This window comes from Pararge aegeria, chromosome 8 (genome assembly GCF_905163445.1).
Source record: "Pararge aegeria chromosome 8, ilParAegt1.1, whole genome shotgun sequence".
Classification (NCBI taxonomy): domain Eukaryota; kingdom Metazoa; phylum Arthropoda; class Insecta; order Lepidoptera; family Nymphalidae; genus Pararge; species Pararge aegeria.
In genome coordinates, this window is record NC_053187.1 from 12,511,660 (window position 1) to 12,534,050 (window position 22,391).

At 34.5% G+C, this 22,391-nt stretch overlaps 1 protein-coding gene across 3 annotated transcripts in view; it reads left to right on the forward strand.

Moving 5' to 3' along the window:
- Positions 1 to 22,391, forward strand: part of LOC120625649 (polypyrimidine tract-binding protein 1) — a 327,046-nt gene that overhangs the window by 175,352 nt on the left and 129,303 nt on the right. The gene's annotated exons all lie outside the window — the stretch shown is intronic.

Below are 22,391 nucleotides of genomic sequence, written 5' to 3' on the forward strand. Positions count from 1 at the left end.
TTACCCCTAATTGCAATCACCTTGCGACTGGTCCCCATCTGTCTTGGCAGAACTTTGGTTTCGCTAGTTGCATTTGCCGCGTCACGGACTAAGCATTTATCAACGTATGGTTGCGAGTGCTGCCAGCACCTGGACGTTACCACTGTTTTCGAAAGTGTGTATTTGTTTTTCTTGTTTTCTTATTCGTTCCATGTGGATAATATGTTACACTTGTTGCTAGTAGCTTTGTTTATTTGCATACATGCATACAAATTAATTTGATTTAAGAGCAGATGAACTCTGCTTTACACCATTGTGTTGTGAACACCCTAAATGTGTTAAAGGTATGCTGTTTACGGGTATGCGGGTATGAGTTTCATATTTCGAAGGATAGATGGACGTTGAGCTCTCAATATTCGTTCTAGAGGATGGCTGGAAATTAAGCTCCCAAGAAACCCCGTGCCTAATTTGATAACCGATTGTCGGCCGATTGGCGCAGTGGATAGCGGCCTCGCTTTCTGAGTCCCAAGGCCGTAGGTTCGATTCCCACCATTCCCACACACAACGAAAATGTTTGTGTGATGAACAGGATTTTGTTTCAGTGTCTGGGTGTTTATATGTATATTGTAAGTATTTAACTATTTATGTATATTATTCATAAAAAAAAATATTCATCAGTCATCTTAGCACCCATATCACAAGCTACGCTTACTTTGGGGCTAGATGGCGATGTGTGTCATAGTATATTTATTATTATTTATTTATAACCTTAACTTATACTTTAACAATAACTTTCTGAAACACATGTGTATTAAAGTCAAAGTCAAAGTCAAAAATATCTTTATTCAAGTAGGCCCACAGGTGGCACTTTTGATGCGTACACAAGAATGCGTATTTTGAAGTTGATCGATTTTAGAAAGAAAAAAAAGATTTTTATTGCGGTTCATTTGTTTATCAGTTAGAACGCCTCCAACAAATACTAGTATTTGGCCATATGTGTTGGGTAAAAACTGATCACAAACATAAATCAAAATGGCTCTGAAAGGCCGGAAATTGATAGTGCTCTGCCCTCTCTCCCTGTATTATACCCAGACGGGTATTTAGTAGTATAATACCAAAGTTTGAATCAGTTGTAACTTCGTTTTTGAAACAGCGTACATAGGGTTTAAATCAGCCTCACTTCTTAGTAGTATCATATCATATAATTGATAATCTGGCTTGAAACACCGCCGCCTCTCAACTTAATTTTATATGGTGGCAACGTAACGATACAAAATTTAAGATGATAAAATCACGGGGTCATGTAACAAGACTACCGGTTAGTACCTTGTCCTGTAAGTAACTGTATAAGGCAATAAATATGCTGTAATAATACAAAGATTATATAAACTGGACAGCATAAAAAACAATAGAATTACCGATCGTCCGACTTCTACATAAGTGACAAAAGTTTTTTTAGTTATTGATACATTTTTCTAAATTATGGTTCTTCTTTTTAGCTAGCCATCTCTGAGAGAAGATTGGAAATTACTAGAGAAATTTCTTCCTTGGAAACCGCCGCTATAAATTTATTAGTTAGTTTACGTTTATTAGTTTTCGAAATATTCTTCTGCGGCCAAGCCTCCTCTTGCCTGACACTTTTTCTTGCATGACAACGATTTAATATATTTATTATCGTTTGTATGTAAATACTAATAACTTCATACTTTTGATATTGTTCAACAATAAAAAGTAACAGCAGTAATTTCTCAATTTATAATCATTTGTGACGTGATAACACATACAAATGGAATGTAGTGTGATATTTATTGCACCGTTAATTCAACAATTAAAAGTTTAACAAAGACCAATAAACTATTCAATTACAAAACTAGTCCGCACTATGAAAAGGTTAAGGCAATAAACTTCAGACGTCTGTCAAACGCAGTTCGCAATCCAGTGTTATCGCAATTGTTTCGAAACAGTTTTAAATTTCATACTGAAACTGGGAGCATAAACGTTTAATGTACCGACAATACGACGGGACGAATAGTAAAAACTTTGCCACTAGACGATCTTAGGGTGACCATTTGTACAAATAAATGAAATTGAAGTGACTGTCTGTTTTATGAACAAATACTAATCAATTGCCGTGCATGTATCACAAAAACACGAGAATGGCTCAATACAGTTCGCCTAGAGCCTAGGCTACTTTATATCTACTACGGTAAACGGCAAATTAGTACACTGCGCAGAAGAAATCTTTTGTATTTGTTGAAGGAAAGATATAGATAACGCAAATGATTTTCATCACTTACATCATAAGCCACTTAAAGAATTGCCATCGAACAACAGAGCAAATTCAAGAATGCAATATTACATGATTAAACTATATTTAAAATTCACGCTCAATACTAAGCTAGTTGTAACTAAATAGGTGTATTACAAAGACATCATGTAAGTTTAAAGTGGGCATTACATCATAAATTACATTAAGGGCACAAAACATAAATTTGGAGCTCCACTAAACATTCAAAGATAGCTAAACTTATTTATCTTAATAGATATCAAATAAAAGATTTTATTGTAAAATTTCTGATAATAGATAATTAAGTTATATGAAAATAATATATCGTTTTGTCTCAGTCAATAAATTGTCTTATTGGCATTTTTTTTCGCAACAGTGATCATTTTGTCGATTGATTCTGTTCCACATTCCATTATGTCAGTTTTAGGTATTGTAATGAAAAAATGTCTACCCTATTCTTGCTGTTGAAACATTTCGACGTCCTTAAAACTAAATTTTCAATACCTTAGAAGTCAAAGTCAAAGTCAAAAATATCTTTATTCAAGTAGGCCCACAGGTGGCACTTTTGATGCGTACATAAGAATTACACGGTAGTGAGATGATGGCGATAACCACATTCGCAAACTTAAAACTAAAGCTACGAGGGTTCCAAACGCGCCCCGGTCTAAGAAGAAGCCCACAACAAACTTAGCCGGGTGTTTTTTTTTTTTTTTTTTTTTTTTTTTTTTTGTTATCGCCATCTCACAATGTCATTTTAAATTATTAGAAGAGCAACCTGGTTAGAGCAATAATTTACACCCAAGCTTTTTTATCGTTGACGTAGTCCTTTATACTATAATAGGACTTTTCTATAAGCTTACGTTTAATACAAACTTTGAACTTTTTAAGAGACATCTCCAAGATGTCAATTGGTAGTTTATTGTAAAATTGTATGCAATTTCCTTTAAACGAATTATGAATTTTATGTAACCTAGTATATTGCACTGTAAGTTTATTCTTACTTCTAATGTTTAAATTATTGCAGTCACATTTTTTCTTAACTTTAGAAATGTTTTTATGGACGTACATTAAATTTTCAAATATGTACTGACTATACAATGTCATTATTTTAAAATCTTTAAATTTATCTCTCAATGACTCTCTCGGACCCATTTTGTAGATAGAACGAACAGCCCTCCTCTGCAGCACGAAAATAGTGCTAATATCAGCAGCATTACCCCAAAGTAAAATTCCATATGACATAATGCTGTGAAAGTAACTAAAATATACCAGTCTAGCAGTTTCTACGTCGGTCATATGGCGTATCTTCTTTACCGCATAGGCAGCAGAACTAAGCCTGTTCGATAAATTATTTACATGAGGGCCCCATTGAAGTTTAGAATCTAACGTTATTCCTAGAAGTTTGAAACTGTGGAACTTTTTCGCAATGCTACTCCGTCAAATCTTAACCAATTTAGCTGGGTCGTTGTTTCATTTATAAGGATCCCATTATGTTGGTCCTTTTTAACTTTTATGAAGGTCTTGAGAGATGTTCCGGGTAAACGACTGATGTAGGTCGCTCAATCTGTGTAGTGTCAGCAGACAAAGTCAAAATAATTTAAAAATCAGCCCTAAGAATAATAATATTCTTAAGTAACCTTGCGGTTCAACCTGAGCTTATTGTAGTTAGGCACACAACCAACGGCGGGCGACACGACGCGATGGGTAAGGGTATATTCTGTAGAATAGCGGAATAAAGTTTGTATAGGAAAAAACAGAAGTTATTATAAATGACCACAAAGATATTAGATATAGGTTAAAAACTCTCATGCTTGTCTGTTTTTTTATTCCACTACAAGTTGGCCCTTGACCACATGGTCACTAGGAGGTAACTGATGATGTCATTTGAGATAGTAACAGGCTATCCTTTCATAGGTTATGATGGTTATATTAAACCCCTAAATCAGTTTCTACGCAAAATCGTACCGCAACGCTAAATGGCTTGGTGGACGTCTTTGTCTGCAGGGTGGAAACCAGCCACGGCCAAAGCCTCCAGACCTAAGGAAATTCAGTTCATTCATTCAATTAAGTTTATAAATTCCGAAATTGGGACCACACACTTGAACTCACAGGGATAACCGCTGCGCCACGCAGTTTCTTTAGGAATCGATTAATCAATTACATAATATGTTGTGACATACCGTCAATAAAAAAAATGTATGCATCCCCTCAGATACGGTGCCTTAAATATTCAAGCGATGTATTCACAGTTGTGCACTCAAATCCACCAGCACATCGGAGTACGACGCACCATCAAACAAACCCAGTGTACTGGCACTGTACCTACAACACTAGATACAAATCCAACGTTAACTCGGCCGCTTGACATTCCACATGTTCAGTAGTTAGCAGTAATTGGTATTCAGTGCTGTGGAAGAGCCTGACGGAAATTAAAAATGATTGTATTGCCTTGCATACATACCTTCGTAACTGTATCAGTTTGCTTTTATTGGATTTAAGCGATACGGCGCCCCGGTGCTTTTATGGAAGGAATTCTTTAAATGAATTGTTTCCATTCTATACCCCGGGGATTTTAGACTTCTGTTAAAATTGTTATTATACGCTTCGTTTAATGTGAATCGATGTAAAGTATATTCCGCCGTATCTGAAAGTAGGTACTCCGCGTAACTTTTTGTGGGTGGCTGTTATTTATTTTTCATAGGCAAAGTAAGGGGTACACAAACATAAGAGAACATTTTTATTTTAACTTTCGTCAATTGTTAACGTCAATTGCACTGACTAGCAATCCATATCCATACTTTCAAAATAATAAATTATAATTAATAAAGGGTGTATGTTTGTTTGTTTATTACCTATGTTTATTGCAGCATTTGTTATCTCTGCATGGCTTGGCCGCCTAAGTTAATATGTTAGTGACATTGGCATAGGAAATTGAATGCATCGCGGCCATAGGATAAATTTTATCTAACGAAAATTAAGGGTTTCCTGTGGTTGTTTTAAAACCCTAGTTTTAGCATACATTTAAATATAAATTCTTAGCTGTCTATCTCTGTGTTTGAACAGGACTTTCTGAAGCAGGTTACACAGATATGTGATATTTTCCCTTACTATAAATAAAACAAAATAAACTCTAGGCGGTATTTTTAAATATATTATTTATAGATAACAGGGTACCTAAAAATTACACCCTAAAGAAGTCGCAACCAACCGCTAGTAACATAATAAAAATGACGCTCTCATTAAATAAAATTTAGTACATTCCATGCAGTGAACTAGCAATAATGGTATGATAATGAAAACAGACATTAACAGATGTATCTGTATTGACATGATTTTAATTACAAACAAATTCCATGCCTACAATTATTATGCAGCAGGTTAGCATGTTTTACTCCATTTGAATAGTTACAAAACTATCATATCGCAGTGAAATCACTGAATTGTTATTACCTCTAGAGTTCGAATTATCCACGTACAACAAACTGGTATTGCTTGGATACAGGCCTGGGTTGTGACGAATGTTAATTTTATTTATCAGAGATATATATAGTATATATATAATAGTACTCAATGAAATATAAGTCGTACTTGGTTTTTAATGATACTGTGAGAAGGTGATAAAAAGAATACCTAGTTAAATTTTTTGAGGGTTTTCTCTAAGACCAGGTCGCGTTTGATATACGCATAGCTTTAGCTTAAAGTTGTCGAATGCACTCGTAGTTATCAATGTCGCTTTGCGATAATGTAAAAAACGTGCGAACGTTTGATACGCCTATTTACATGTCAAAGTTTGGACTTTCATTTTAAATTCGATAGAAGCGATATTTTGTTTTCTTTCATGATTGTAATCCAGACCTCCCTACATCTTCCAGCATTCGTTGTCTTAAGACTCCTTACTTCTTACCATAATAGATAGGTAAAGTTATCTTTAAGAAATGAAAATCCAAAGGTGTGAAGCGTGACTTTTATATATGGGGTCTTATCATGGGTTAGTTATACCTCACTGACTAAAGTTATTTAATTACGTATTCAGGTATTTTTAATTAATTGAAAACTTTGATAAACAATAAAACACTTCAGTAAGTACGATCCCGCACTTAATTATTCGCTCACAAAATGAATATTTTACCATCAATTAAAGCCGACAAATTAAATCAGTTCCAATAAAGATACTTATCTCATGAAGTTTGGTAATTTGCAAAAATCATCCACATCATTATAATGTTGATATTTTGGTGGAAATTTTAAACACGGGAATTGCACACTTTTCCACCAATTAATGTTCGGGCTAGGGTTGGCAACCTTAATTCTTCATCCTTTAATATTAGGTTTCGTAATTTTAATTGAGAATTATGTTTCGGTTTCGGAAAATTAAAAAAAATGTAAAGGTCGTAATAAAAAGCATTAGATTTAGCCGGCGGAATTTCTTTTTCTCTTTTCTGAAGAAGTATCAATCGTTGTTCATAATAAGATTTGAAGAAAATATTATTTGTTAAAAATGAATTGTTCACTACGCGAAATTGCTTTTAGTTGTAAAGGCGGGCAAGAGTAACAAACAAATTTACCGTAATATCATATAGCAAGAAATATTAGTAAACATTTAAAACAATTTTTTTTTGCTAAACCATGCTGGATGAGTCCAAAAGACTGAAATGATGCATATTTTTCCTCGTGACCGGTACTAAGCTTAGAATGTTTTTAACATGCATTTACAACATTGACGAAATAGGCTGAACGGGTAGAATTATTGCGTATCTCACTATATTACACCTTCTTAGATAAAAATACCTACATATTTTATATTTTTATCTAAGGAGGTTTCTACGTAATTGAAGATATATATACCTAGTAATTTTTAAAGTCACTTAATGTTTTTGCCATTTTAGTAAATCTTTGTAGGAACCCTATAAAAAGTTGCTACCTACAAAAGCCAGCTTGTCATCGTTCGAATAAATGTGTAAACGTTTACTCAACACATCGGACGTTGTGTGCAGCAATTAAAAATATATTACTCGTCGGGTCGCTGGGCTGTTTTACACGGCTGCATCCTATACGTATCATATTGAGCTTGACACGTACTTCATACATTTAACTGGAAAATTTTAAAGTGTAATTAAAAAAAAAGGGTTAATTTTTTTGTGGTAAAAAAAAGATTGGCTTTTTTATTTCTCTATAATTTAGCCCTCGAAAGCAATCGCAGTTGGTGGTAAGCGATGATGCAGTCTAAGGTGATAGCGGGCTAAACTGTTGGGCATATAACAGCTATAATAAAATCATACTCCTTGTCGGTTTCTACGTGGCTTCTCCAAGCACAATTTTACCAACGTTGGTTTAGCTGTTACGCCATACTTAGGTAATAAAGTTTATTTTTTAAATCCCTAACAAAAGTGATCCTGGTCTTTCTTTGGAACAAAAAGCTCCTATGTACATCCCCAGGATACAAGCTATGTATATATATATATATACTAGCTGTTGCCCGCGACTTCGTCTGCGTTTGATTTTGTTTTTAAAGTATTCAGTATCGCTAAGCTTTAAATGAGTATAGTAGTATATATATATAACATGTGACTGCCAATTAATTATAGACAAATAATTTGAAATAAAATAAAATTGTGACTATAATTAAAGATCTAAGCTATCCTATCTCTTAAGTTGGACCAGACTGCTCACGGTGTACCAATTTAATTTTAAATCGGTTGAGTAGTTTAGGAGTCCATCGCGGACAAACATCGTGACAGGAGATTTATATATATTAAGATATATATATCGGTATATCGCATTTATGATATTAGTATTGACATTATTGTTCAGACACAGACTACCAATAAATTATTAAAAGTTGCAAATATTTGTTCTAACAGTTAATTGAGTGAACTAACAAATTGCTTTTTTAAAAAGCAAGACTCAAATGGACCGTCTCGATGTTTCATTGGTCATTAGAGCAAATAAAAAATACTAGGAAAAATTTAAAGGCCTTTGAAATCACCGCTCGTTAAAACTTGGTATCATAACGATGAGTCATAGGAGACGTGGTTTTTTTTTAGAAAAAACGTATTTGCGTAACTTTCATGCTCACCGTTTAATTTTTGTTGCGCATTTAGCAATATTTGCATATGAATGCGCAGAATCGCATGACGTATTTTAACTTATTTATAGGGTTCAGTTGGTAAAATAATGAAAACAGACCCTAGATGCGACTTAGTCCGTCTGTCACAATTTAATATAAAGATCACTATTAATGCTATCGACTTGAAATTTGGCACGGTTACTTATGATAATATTGTGATTTAAAAAAATATATTATTACTTAAAACAATGGGGGTAAGAACTGGAGAACAGTAATTTACAATAACATTATACGTTAAAAATAGGGGCTTTTAACCAACCATTGAAAAACATGGGATATACCTAAGGTGTTGATAAGGACACCCAGATGTATGTATATGACAAATAAAACCATCATGGCTTAGCTGAAACTGTTTAAAAACAAACTTAGCTATGTGGTTCGGTATTTTGCGGCACCTATAAATAATACATAACTAGTACGTTTAATTCCAAGGTACAGAACCTTCAGTGCGCCAACCTGAGTCGCACTTGCCCTTTTTTCAATTTACTTTATAGTTAAATTGTCGATAGTATCAAAGCGTCATATTTGTTCGACCATACGCTGGAAATATGAGAGACCAATTTTTTTACACAATTTATACGCATTGAACGTTCCATCTAACTATATCTGAAACACACATGTGATTTTCATTTATATTTTAAACTAGTTTACGAAAGCGGTGTGTTCGGCCAAGAATTTTTAAATCCCATTGAAAATTAGTTTATTGATGACCGAAGAGATTTAAATTTCATATTTCATTCAAATCATTAAGCCTTTTTAGAAATAATAAGTGATCGCAGAATTACGCATCCTGTAGGAAACGTGCAGTTTTTCTGATTTGTAACGTAGCATGTATCAATACTATACATTAGCAATTACACAATCATCATTAATTATTATTACATTATAAATTCATTTAAATCAATTATTGCCTTGCCTTTATAAGACTTTATAAGATTATTAGTGATATTTTTAAGAGACTCTCTTTGCTTAATCTATGTGTTGTATATAAGACAAAATCTTTATTTTTTTATTTAAATTGGTTTAAATATATCTATTGATATATATATGTTAAAATGAAAATAAAATAATCCTGTATACGTACACAATATTTTTAAGAGCTTTATCCACGATTGAAATTATTTAAAAAAATACTCAGTGCAAGGAATATACTGTTACCATTGGCTTTATAAAAACGCTTTCACGAAATTGAGTTCATAACAAAGTAAATAGACTAAACCGTGTTCTGTTAGTTATCCAACAATTAGTTGATCGCCGTTACCTTTATTCTATTTATTTATGTGTAATGTGTATTGATAGGTATCGGTATAGCATTTCAGTTGATTTCAAAGGTACTTAAGTGATTCTAGTACTCCTCAAGATGACGTTAGTACTAAGTACCTACTCAATTATGGAATAGCTTAGTTATAAGTTTCCTTCCATAGTATAAAGAAGAGATACAGAATAGTTCGACCCGCGCTTACCTAACGATTGGTCTATCTAGATGGCTACGTCAGATCTCTAAATGACTTTTCTCACTTTGTGGTATTACGGATTTGAAAAATGTTATGCAGATAACGTTATAACTTCTTTTTTGAAGAACTTATTACTTAATGCGTAAAAAGCCTTAAAAGCCTAATAATCTTCTGTATTGTACAGCTATTTGTAGGTCGTGTATTAGTGCATTTGTAGGTACTTATTTATAATACTAGTAATGCTTTTGTAGTAATAGCTCGTTAGATGTAAAGTCTTAACCTAGATCGGCCCATTGTGTAGGTAATCCATGAACCACGTTAAATTACGGGAAAGCAAATAAGCATCCAGTGAATTTTCTAAGTAGGATAGAAGTTACAACGATTTACAGAGGTTATTATTTAAGAAAAATAATATCTTTTTCGTAATATTTACACAGCGCCTATTACAAACGATAACGTAGAAACAACCCTCGATTTGTATCCCCTAAAGTATTATATTTCAATCTGCGCATAAACGAGACCAGACCTTAATTATTACAGCAGAACTTGAATCTTTTTTTGTTCCGTCCATCCGAATACAGCCCTAAATAGGTCATCCGGTCGAAGATCCGGCAAAAAACGGAATCGATACAAATCGCTAACAACAAATATTTTCATTACTTGGGCAGTTATTGAAACTCATACCTCGCGTCGCAATGATTAAAAAAGGATCGATTAATTGAATTATTATAATATCGCAATATGAATCGATATAATTTTAAAATAAAAAGTATAAAAACTAAAGTTAAGTAATTAGTGTGACCTGATCGGTAGATTTTCGACGATAAGTCTATCTGTTTGTTCATTTAATAAGTACCTGTATTCAGCTTAACCACTGCATTGAACTTGCGTAAATTTGGCACAGAGATAGGTCGCATCATATTTTAGTTGCGGGTGTGTCCTGCCTGTTATGACATATGGAGCGGAGTTGTAGACACTGACAGTCGACCTGGTCCACAAATTTAAAGTCACGCAACGCGCTATGGAGCGAGCTATGTTGGGAGTCTCTCTCCAAAAAAATCGCAATGACGAAATTCGTAGTAGAACCAAGGAAAAGCAAGTTGAAGTGGCAGTGGGCGGGTCTGTGATAGGACCGATGGCCATTGGGGCAGACGTGTTCTGGAGTGCAGACCGCGAATCGGTAAGCGCAGTGTCGGACGACCTCCAGCCCGCTGCACAGATGACCTTAAAAAGGTGGCTGGAAGCGGCTGGATGAGAAAGCGGAAGACCATGTGTGTGGTCTGCGCTCTTGGAAAAGCCCATGTTCAGCAGTGGACGCTTGTGGGCTTTTGACGATGATGATGATAATGATAGTTGCGGGTTACAGCTATTAATCAGTAACTACCCAATAAAATATATCCATTTGGTATCTATTATAATAAAGCCTTTATTCAGACAGTTTTTTTTTTTTACAATTTACACTAATATTAACGACTCTGGTGAGTCTAAAGACACCGACAACTTAGTCTGTTTGCCCAACGTTGGCAAAGGCCTCCCACATTCTTTTCCACTCTTTTCTGTTTAAAGCTTTCCTAGTCCATGTTTTCCCTGCTACTGCTATAAATTCGTTGGTATCTATTAGCACCCATTAATTTCAAAGAACATCTAAAAACATCTGACAATGGCGATTTTGCAACCAAATTACATTTAATTTTCCTTGAGGAACTTACTGAATTATAGGAAACAAAACTTTTTTCTATGAATTTCAAGAAGCGCGTATGTTGTAATGTTTTAAAACCACAGATACCGATATATTTATATACGGTCTCATCTTGAAATATTTATTTAGGGATGTTTTCATCGAGGTCTTTCCTTATTGGTATCGTCATAAGAGGAAACAGTGTTTATTCGTTTATTGCTTTTCAGTTTTAATGTAAATACTCGAGTTCTAAGGGGTGAAAGACAATTTTCGTTAAGTATTTAAGTAAACATACAAGGCTAGAAACATACTTACCACACCACCAATAAACGTAACTTCGTATTGTGTTGTAAGCATTTTTTGGGAATAGAAAATACTTCGATTTTTTGGCTGAATGTATTGTAACCGGAACATTGTCTAAGTAAGACTGGCATTCAAAATACACTAGATGTAAATTTGTACAAAAAACTTGCTTGCAAATAAGTACGTGTATCAGAGGTGTAATTTAATTACAATAACGACAAGGCTGCTTGGAAGCAGGCTCCACTCTCATCTGTCATAAGATAGAAAATTTTAATGTAAACTAAAATAAACTAAAAAATTATGTTGCATGTCGATCGATATCATTTTTTGTGCTCGCTTCGGTTTGGACCCTATAAAGACGCACCTAGTATATATCTGTTGCAAAACCAGAAGCGCCTTACAACGGTTATGTTGATATGATGATCGTGGCTTCACCAGGGGTAAAGCGTTCCAAGGTGCAGCGTTTTATGATCCCTATCTCATACATTAAATAACATCCTGTCACACAATGGAAAACTCCCTATATAAATTAGTGTTGCCCAAATGCAAGAACAAGACGAGACTTAGCCAGTCTTGGTCTTGGTCTTGCGCCAATACACCTGGTCTTGGTCTTGGTCTTGGTCTTGCGCTCCCAGTCTTGGTCTTGGTCTTGGTCTTGCAGCAAGAGTCTTGCAAGTCTTGCAATTACCTATTAGTCTATTACTATTTATTAAAGTTTACTTTAAATCTTAGAAAAACGTATTAGAATTGGAACATTGTGAGCTTGAATTAACATAGCCATAGTAAAGATCAAGCAGATTAATAAATAACTGAAGATTTGATAAGAAATTCGAAAAATCAACTGACCTATATGTCGTTTTCCATGGAAGTAACTGTTTCTTAATAAACATTTATGATTTATAAGCTTACATTTGCTAAAACAACTTGTAAAAACTTAAGAAATATAATGACTAATTGTACAATAATAGTACCTAAGTAATTAGTTTAAAACCATATAAGTAATCAATATTATAATTACTTACTAGAATGAATTATTATGACATCTACTACCTATCCTCACCATTTTATCCTAATCATAATACTACTTGCGTGATCAGTATAATGTATTCATTTTCATTCTAAGCACTCTGAAACTTATTTATTCTTTGGAACACCTGTAGGTACTCTTAAAATTCGAAATTATTTTGCATGAATAGTGTCAAATGTTATGATTTCGGCGCGGCGGCAACGATTGTTTTAGATTTCAAAAGAAGCCGCCGGCGCGTGTATCATAACCATGTACTTCCGAAAAGCGGCAAATTTCTTTGAGAAGTAAGTACAAAACCTTTGATGCCGCATTATCAAAGTGCCGATGGTTAAAACATAACTATGCATGCACTCAGTTTGATTTTAATAGATATTTTTTTATTCGCTATGTTTATGGTATTAGTCGTAATGCGCATAGGTCCAGTTTTTCATATTCTTTGATATAGTTTTTTGCGTCTCATAGAATTCCTAAGCGTACCTACCTACCTATACACCGAACTGTTACACCTAACTACTCCGTGAAATAGCGCTAAGTCCTAGCTGCAAGACGTAAGAGTCTTGCAGGCTATGTCTTGTTCTTGCTCAAGTCTTGCACGGTCAGTCTTGGTCTTGGTCTTGCTAAAAATACGCGGTCTTGTTCTTGGTCTTGGTCTTGCAAAAACGCAAGAACAAGACCAAGACTGCAAGACCAAGACTGAATTTGGGCAACACTAATATAAATATACTAATTAACTCTTTAAACTCGCGTTTAACACACAGGCAGGTACACATATAACAAGTACTTACAAGTTCTACTTTAATTGCGAACATTCTTATTTCTGAAAATACCAATTAGCATATACTTATTATAAATTACGTATAACTGCATGCATGTAGAAAATACAAGGATCGTATTCCAATGTTGGCTTTTCATCAACATGGTAATCGTGCAATAACATTGGTTGGTACGCGACTGCCGCGCACCTGCCTTGAATTAAATAAAAATAATCCTCAAAATAAGAGCAATAGGTAATTTTTGTGGGTTGTTTGCGGAGGCAACATTTCGGTGAACGTTGTTGTGTACTCAAAGTGCCTATCATTGTAAAAAACTTTGCTGAATAGGCGTCATTAAAACCTTTGTGGATTTTGTTAATATGAAAGTAAGCAACCTGAAGCCGTTATAAAGGCTAATTAAAAATAGAGTATATACCCGCTGCAAGTTGCCGAAATTCAGTAAAATCCGTGCAAACTTTATAAAAAATATAAGTAATACATTTATTATCTTTCCCAATGTTGTTTTATGTTTTTATTAATTACTTTACCATTGGATAGAAGCAAGCTTTACTTTGCGGCATTCCATGATATATTATAATAATTAAGGTTGATTTGCTATACTCCGCAAAGCAGTATATAAAAAAGCAGGAGAATCTGTACGGTGTAATTTATAACTTATTCAATCTTTATACTCAAAACCAAAACACCTTCGGCTGGACTCTCTACGCACGTTTAGCTCCGACACCGGACCAAGAGGTGTTGACTTTACAATAAATAATTGTTAAAGTCCAAAATTAAGATGAATTATAAAAAATCTGAATGGTGTATACAGATTATCCTGCTTTTCGCGAAGTAAAGCAAACTAAGCTTTAATTTCATAATTACTTAACCTATATGTCGGCCGTGTTTTTGTTATAAAAACACTATTCATATTACTAACTGCGCTTAAATCTGTAACTTTAATAATTTCAAAGAATAAATTTTCTCAAATATATAAATATCTTCATAGCCTTAAATACTTTAAGGTTAAGTACTAAGCGTTAAGTGTACAAAAAATGAACTAACAATGTAATAAAATACAGTGTTCGTCATGTGCCCACCCAATTATTGAGGATTATTTCTGTAAAGGCAATTGCTTTTCTAGAGAAAACATTATTTTTTAATTTTTAAGGCACAATATTTCGTCTATTTACAAAAAAATATATAATAAATTGGGGAAATTGTTTCACAACTATTATTCTCTTGTATGGAGGATAGTTCAAAAATAATAATGAGACCTATTCAAAGGCATCTACCTACTTTCTTATAAAAGAACATTCAGCCATACGCCGTTACTCAGTGCACCTGAAACTGAATTTTGTTCTAATGTGTCACATCAGTGTGTACCCAAAAGACAAATCCGTATCTGCAATAAAAAACAAACAGACCCCTGCTTAGTATTCTAAGATTGGGCCGGCTATCACTTTTGATGGGCTATAAATTTTTACTAACACCTGAAGTCCGCAATCCACGAAATTACATCATAGGTAAACTCAGTTATACGTATATTATGTTAGAATAATTTACCACCAAGGGTTAGCGATTATCATCAACCGTTAGTGTTAATAATGGGGACCAAGCGGTTTAACGAGTTTTCCGAGACACGTAGGGAAAGCTTACCTATTTTAGTATCATTTCGGCCACCTTACTTAATGCAATAATTTTGATACAAGCTCCTAAATCTTATCCGATTTGTCCTTGTAAGTAACGTGGCACTTCAGGGGAAGTTGTACTTATTTGCTATTATTATTTATTGTTGATAACATACTAGCTGTCCCGGCGAACGTCTTACCGCGCATCTTTTTTTTTTGATGAATGTTATATTTTAAAACTTAGTATCCTATTCCGGTATCCTAAGAGAAATCCAAAAAAATCGAATATCATAAAAATTGGCCCAGCCGTTCTGGAGTTATAAATGGTGTAACTAAAACAAATTCCTTTTATATATATTTAACCTGCTGTCCTGGCTAAAAGCATATTGGTTAGGTAACTTTAATATACTTGTAATGGATTTGAAAGTTTTTTTTGTCTATTAATGCTGTCTACATTAAATTAACTCCGTTGTTACGATGCCTTTCTGATTGATTTCAAGTTTTTATAATTTACAATTGTTACTGGCAAATCGTCTCTTTCTATAGCAACAAAGCGTCTCCTTGTATGTGCTTTTGTATAGGAAACGTTGTGTCAACGTGCATAGGAAACTACAAGTTTTGCATTGTCTGTGTCTTTAGCCATCGGTACAATATAAAGTTATGTTGTCCGTAATATAAAATGGGTTATGAAAAGTTTTGTCTCGGTTATATGTCTCTTTTGTGATCGCACACTTAACGTGCAAACACTGTACTCAGTCGAACATATTTATGTTTAGTGACACTCGTAAAAACATGCTTTATTCCGCCAGATGTCGGTAAACTAACTAGGAATGCTATGTCCAAAAGTTGTTTGATGTATAGGTATTCAGGAGACCGTTGGGATCCGCTTAATGATCCAATAAAATCTTTTTCGCCTGAATGTGTTCTGGTCGTATTTCGGACGAAACATGAATACTAATTTAAGAAGGTTTCATTTTGACTGGTTAAAATGGGCATTTAAAGGTTTAATAGTTCGGAAGTTTTCTATAAATGTTTTTTCCCCCCACTTCTTATTAGTTACCAAATGCAATCTTAATAAAAGTTTGTTGACGTATATAAAATATATGATCAAGTAAAATAGTTATCAAGATATGCATGAATGATAAATTAATGTATTCAAAGTCTTCGGATGCTGTCTAATTAGCAATATTAAATCCTTTATAATTCGAGTTGGATTTCTATTTTGAATTTCGTTTTTATTGTTCTTAACGTTCCTTTTTTTATTTGCATGCTTTATTGTGATATAAGTATTAAGAAAAGTGGGTCACAAATAACTTGTATGTAAGCATAAAGTTAGCTACAGTTTGTATCGCATCTTTCAGAATTAAAAAGAACATTTTCAGCAAATGGTAATAAAGAGCCCGCACTTTTAGATGAATGCACGGGCCACCGATAGAGAAAACGGCCCATAGTTATGTTCCCGCCCTCAATGTCGATTTATTGCAATGGCCACCGCGGTCGCTCGGCTGTTTTCACAAATAAAATTTCCTGACGCTTACATTAGGTATAATGTGATAGTTTTCCCTTTTCGTACCGACGGTATGTTTTGGCACTTTATTTATTTGGCGTTTACTTCTAAAGGCTTCCTTCTTTAAGATATTCTGTTGAATTTTCAATTCCCTATGACTTTTATCACAATTATACTTATTCTTATATTTTTCATCAAATAATGATGGTGATGATGATGGATAACCCACTCCTCGTCGCTCACATTCGCTTTATGATCTTTCTTAATAATAAAATGACAAAACATATCCTACCCATACGAATACGCGTAACATAATATCTTAGTAAGTAAAGCTTCGGTACTTCAGTTGGCCAAAAACCCCGTTATTCAGTAACGAATATATACCATACCATAGCTCTGTAGGTAAATATTACAGCCAGCTTACGCGAGACACTATGGTGAATCCGGCAACCGCAGAACCGCTGTCATGATCACCCGTTACCGACCAACAGTTTGAATAAATAATTAACACGTTCTCTTATAGCCTTATTACATTTCCAACCAACTATGCATATTTTAATTTCACCATAAACACATTAAACATATTATTACTAACATTAATTTTGAAATTTCAATATGTTCACGCTCAAAAATTGATTTCAAAATAATAATATGTCTAGAGGCGTAACACTTATATCTTGAAACTTTATTGTTGAATTTTAGTTGCGTTTTTACTATCATAATACTTAGGCCATTAGGCCATTTTATATAGATTAAATACATAGAGGCAGAAACTACGTGGTTTCATAGAAAACTAAATAAAATATAGAACGTTGACAACCCCCATAGGCAATATTCATATGATTTTTTTACGGTTGGCAAAACCATGTAGCATAAAAAATTTAACACAAAACCACTTTTCATGTTTTGCGCAAATGTCGACATAATAAAACTTGCCTATTTGTTTACATCGTAAGCGTCCTAAATAACCGAATCTATCAGAACCGAACGAGAGCCGAATATTGTTGTACCCTTTTCATCGAATACCGTACGCGCTCTAAAGGTGCACAAACCTGTTTTTCCTACAATAACCTCCCTTATTATGTTCCTGTAGGATACGAGGAAATTGGCTCTATGGCTTCATATAAAAACTCGCGTAATCTCCGAGGGGTATAACCAACAATATCCTGCATTTGGCACTTGTACCAATCGTAATGGCACCCTAGTTCAATAAATTGACGAGATCATTGTGATACTTTTTTATTTTAAATATCGTTGAGGAAATGAAGTTCTATAAAATATATTCAGTGATTTAATGGAAATTTTCGGCAATCTCCGCCAAATCTTTTCGTCGCCTATACCACAATACCTGTAGACTAATATGTTACATAAATATGTTATGTAAAAATAGGTAAATTAAGCAATAGTACTCTAATATTAGATATGCGAAAGATTGTTAGGCCTTTGCACTTTTGCCTTTTTAACGATATTAGAGAGTATCAAAAGCTACTTTGTATCCCAGGAAAACAAAGGCATGCGGGCGAAGTCATAGGCAAAAGCTAAAAAATCTCGACTTGCACAATACCTAGCTTAGTTGCCTTCTCACGTGACAACAGCTGGCTCGTTTTTTTTGCAAAGACCTCGCTTAGAGATCGGGGTAATGCAAGCCTGCATTCTAAGTAACATTCCCCAAAAAATCACATGCTTTATCTATTCAGCCTTTATGAAATTTCAATATTAAGAAATGACAAAGGTATTCATTAGCAGAATACCCAACCATCGTTATGTTGTTATAATAAACTTTATCCATAAAAAAAATAGCACTTACTGGTATATTATTTGTGATGCCTCCGATTTTCGGTTTTTAACAAATTGGTTGTTCAACCGTTGGTTTTCTTCAAATAAAAAGGAGCATAAGTTACTCTACGTCCTTTTAACTAACTCCATGCCAAAAATCGACTTGACTAGTAAGGGGGTGAAGGAAGGATAAACAAAGAAACAAACACACTGTTGCATTTTTATTATTAGTAGTAGTTTTATATTCCTTAAAATCGAAAAGTAAGGATTCACACACAAAAAACCACTGTAATGATATTATATATATTTTATCGTACGAATTTTCACAACTTTTAAGAAAACGTGAGTACCGAAAAATGAACCTTTATAGTTATGGATTATCACTGCTAGGAATAGATACCCAATAAACCAATTAGAATAGTAACAAAAGTACTTTTAAATCAGTAATTACAACTATTTTCTTGAAATCTACGGTATGTTCCTATTATACGTAATTTTTTCGTAGCAATGAGGCAATCAATAAAGTGCTCAGTAAATAGAACCTGATTTAAGTTCGGATCTCGGGATTCCCGCGGCTAGCGTCGTCTCTGACAGATTATGATTGTAGATTAAACGCGCCTAGGGAGTTAAAGACGCGAACTCGCTGCCTATTAGTACGTGCGATGTAAGTTGGCCGGACTGAAGTAATTCACGAATGGTTGCGCAGACATAGATTTTAGAAATTCAATAGTAGACCGAGGATACATTTGTGTATAGGGTTATATGCGCGAACTTCTCAGAGGGTCAACTTCGGCCCCACCAAGGGAGATTGTGCGAAATGTACCTAGCACGCCTCAACAGTCCTCGCCACGCGCCAGTTATGAAAATTCCGACATTGGAATTTCGACTCACACTAGAGATTTTTGCTGAGCTTTGCGGTTGTCGTCAGGCGGATTTTTTTAAAGAACTCCGAGTCTGTTACGTTTATTTCAGTCTGCATTTTATGGAGGCGGGAATGTGCTCCGCTTTGGTTTATTTGTGGGCCGCCTTTCTCATGAAATTGCGCTGTTTCATTGCTTACGAGCCATTTTGAGATTCTCGTTAGTGCAAAATTTTTTTATCGCGATGTATTTTTCTTCGCAAATTATCTATCGCTGCACTCTAAACCATTTTATTGTTTTAGCCGCTCGTGTAAGCCGATCCAATATGTTGCGTTTTACGAAGCTTGTTAAAATAACGGATTTTAATAGCGGATAGTTTTTTATGTTAAAAACACAAGATCAATTTAATAGGTTTAGTACACAGTCAGATTATGAGTATCAATGTCAGGAATAATTGATCCAATGAAACAAGAAAGACGGGACGGTGGACATAAATTTTCAAAACCCATCAACCATTAACAATTACAAAAGAAAGGTAAGGAATTAAATGTTTTATTCATTCCCTTAACGAGGAAATTACCGAGAGGGCGGCGATGGATCGGATTGCAAGAGGACGCGAACAACCTTTGGGGAGAAGTATGCCCAATAGGCTTTCTAGGTATCTTCACCAATTAACGAAAGCATCTTACTCGAGTACCCTATTGCTTTATTCCACAAAATTAATCAATACCATTATGGCCAAACCGTTATGCCTAAATTCTGTTAATAATTTTCGGGAAAGTAATACCTACTTTGAGCTTTAAATAAAGCGCTTAATTTCACGTTCAACCCTCATAATCGTTAGCTATTTCTTGAATATTTTAAAAGATCGTTAGAGTTTCTACTGATTTCAGTTATTTTATACATTATGTTATATTCTTAAGAGATTTCTTATTTATTAAAGTGACGACTGCTCTAATTCTATTAGGTATTTTTCATAAATACTAATACAAAGAGTCCTAATTTAACGTTTCTAATAAACTATCTGGCAAAACCTTCCTAAACTATCGCAAGTGCCCGATTCCATTATTTAAAACAACGTTTACGTAACAGAAATGGGGTCTCCGTGTTAACGCACTCTAAGTCCCTAAAACGTTTGCAAAATTTCAGCATCAAGATCGGGGCTAATTACGCAAACTTTTGTACAAATTCCGAATGGGCTGTAAAGAGTGTTAATTTGCATCGAGAATATTTTTCGTCAACAATTAGCCGGTTAGGCTTTTGTCTGGCGGGGGTTGGCTTTAACGACGTTTTAAAAGATTTCAACCCGCGAGACCCGGGCTTATCGCGAACGTGCTCGTCTGCTTGTTACAAAAACCCCTTTATTAACTTTACGATGCCTTTAAAGAATAACAGATATAATAAATACGAGGTTCATTTTAGTACGCGGCAATTTTATGCTCCTGAAATCTTTTTACACTCCATACTTTTTAATAACGCGCAGTAAAACGTAATAGTTTATCCTGAACTGGTGGCTGTTCAGCGATATTTTAATTTAGATATGAAAAGTACTTTGATATTATAGCGAATAAATGAGGTCCATATTGTATATCTAATATCAATAATGTACATGTACCTACTAGATTTAATTAAATTTTGCAAAGAAATACCTATATTTATTTTACATTCGAATGTTATGCAATTTCAAAAGCTCGTTGCTTTTACAGTATAAAATAATACCTTTTCGTTCTAATTATCATGCGTTCATTTATAAAGGTATATTGTAAAGGCTAATTTATCGTCATTGTATTGATATCATACTAATTTTTCTTGTGACAAAGGGTAAACTGCACAGATGGGCTTACTAGGACATACGAACGCTTTTGCACGTCCGTTTTGAGTGGGACTGTTTAATTGGTACGACCAATGTGCTGTCGCCTGTCTCTTTGTGTGTCCTGTTCACGAGAGCGCTAATTCGACCAATAAACCATACGCATTTTTCTGTAGCATTTACAGGATTTACTAACTAAAGTGTTGTAGTCGGTAATTTTTTTTGCGGGCTATATATCGTGATAAGTAAGCGGCGATAGCCTAGTTGTTAAGGCATCGGATTTCCTTTCGTGGAGACCGTGTTCGAACCCCGGCACGCACCACTGTCTTTTCGGGAGTTATGTGCGTTTTTAATTTAAGCTATTTAAATATCACTTGCTTTAAACGGTGAAACGGTGGTAAAACTTCGTGAGGAAAACCTGCATGCCTGAGAGTTCTCCATAATGGCATCAAAGGCGTGTGAAGTCTGCCAAACCGCAAATGGCGAGCTTTGTAGACTATGGCCGAAACCCTTCTCGTTCTGACAGGAAGACCTGAGCCCTGTAGTGGGCCGGTAGTAGGTCGACGATGAAGTATCGGTTCATGAGTCACCTCGTTTCACAAAGGCTTTAAAAAAGGTTTCAGGCTTCGTCTTAGGTTTCCACGTGTCAAAGGCTGTGGAATCATGACAAATTGAATGTAATTGAGGGATAGACAATAATTGAAATTCGTGTTTTTGTGTTAAAATGTGTTCTTTCATTATTCGTAGCTGTATACGTGAGACAATTTATTTGTGCGTAGAAACATGTTAGTTTTCATTATCAAAAAGAGTTAATACTCAGATAAGATGTAGTATGGTCGTTATTGTAGCAAATATATAACAGATCGCAAAACCGCAACTAAAAACACGTTGTGAAAACGCGTAGAGGTAAAACGAACCTAATGTAGAGACCTCGTGTCCATTTCACAGTGTATTTTTACAGTGAATATAATCCCCGTAAAAGTATGGAACCACTGGACTCTACGAAGTTTAACAATTACATCCGGACACCGCAGCCCCGCAGGGCTACTCCATTTAATACATTTGAATATACGTTACTGATACATTCTCAGTTTGTATTAAAATAAGCTTTTATATTATAATTTCAGGAGCTATAACATCACAGGGGTGGATGTTCGAAAAATACTTACTTATTATTAAAGAACTTTGGCAACAACACTA